At 41.1% G+C, this 1,219-nt stretch overlaps 1 non-coding gene across 1 annotated transcript; it reads right to left on the minus strand.

The window, feature by feature from the left end:
- On the minus strand, nt 1-107 carry LOC142172256 (small nucleolar RNA R71). Its single transcript, XR_012701629.1, has one exon. It is a non-coding gene; the product is annotated as a small nucleolar RNA R71 (small nucleolar RNA).
- Between the last annotated feature and the right edge of the window lie 1,112 nt (nt 108-1,219).

Here is a 1,219-nt window from a genome sequence, read left to right on the forward strand (position 1 = left end):
AAGTTTAGAAGAGAAATCCATAACTCCTGCCAGAAAGAGACCGAGACTATTTTTGAAGCATAGGAGAGGTTTAAGGAGATAGTTAAAAAGTGTCAACATAGTGGAATCGAACTCTGGATGCAACTCCAGGACTTTTGGGATGGATTAACACCTGCCTCATGTAGAACATTGAGCAATGCAGCTAGAGGCCCTTTGATGAAGAAGACTCTAGAGGAGATAGTTGTAATTCTTGATGAGTTATCTGAAGATGCTAATCAGTGGACCTCTGAGAGTGCTGAAAGAAGAAGATCAACTGGTGTTCACCAAGTTGATGCTAACACATCTGTGCAGGTAAAGCTTGATATTATGGCTAAAGAAATAAGGAAGTTGACCTTAGCCTTGATACAAAATGATCCTCATGCAGCTTGTGATATATGATAAAGAGGACACCCTACTCCTAAGTGTCAAGCCTCAATTGAGGAAGTAAATACTGTGGGAAACTATAATTTCAACGCAATGGGTCAGAGGCACCCCAAATTTTTATGGAGTTCACCTCGAGGTATTGTGAATGCTTGGCAACAAAATAACTCTAGACCCCAGGGACAAGGAGCTCCAACATACCAAAATCAGCAGGGGCAATAATTTCAGCCTCAACAGCCCATTCAGCCTGGTCTAGAGGATCTAATGAAGGCCTTTATTATCAAGATGGATGAGAGGCTGGACGCCCATTGAGCAGCTATCAAAGAGTTGGTCACATTTTGATGGTCACATCTTTTTGAAACCTGGAGAGACAAGTGGGGCAGATTATAACAATATTATCTGAGAGGGCTCCAGGAACTCTTCCAGCTGATACTGAGAGAAATTCCAAAAAAATAGTGAATGTTGTAACTCTGAGAAGTGGGAAAGTGTTAAAAGATCTCACCCCGATCCAAAATGATATGAAACTTGAAAAAGAAAGTGGGGAGCAGCTGAAGAATTGATAAAAAGAAGAAGGTCCAGGTGAAAGCTAAGAAAAAGAATAAGGGGGAAACTTCGAGGTAGGAGGAACATGAGGAGAGTGAGCATATGCTTGCTCTACCTTTCCCTCAAAAGCTATATAGAGAAAAGCTGGACAAGAAGTTTGGGAGTTTTCTGGATGTGCTGAAACAAGTTCATGTAAATTTACCATTCACAGAAGTTCTCTCACAAATGCCTGCTTATGCCAAATTCTTGAAGAAGATCCTGAAGAAGAAGAGGAAGA

Source organism: Nicotiana tabacum, chromosome 17 (genome assembly GCF_000715075.1).
Source record: "Nicotiana tabacum cultivar K326 chromosome 17, ASM71507v2, whole genome shotgun sequence".
In the NCBI taxonomy this organism is placed as follows: Eukaryota; Viridiplantae; Streptophyta; class Magnoliopsida; order Solanales; family Solanaceae; genus Nicotiana; species Nicotiana tabacum.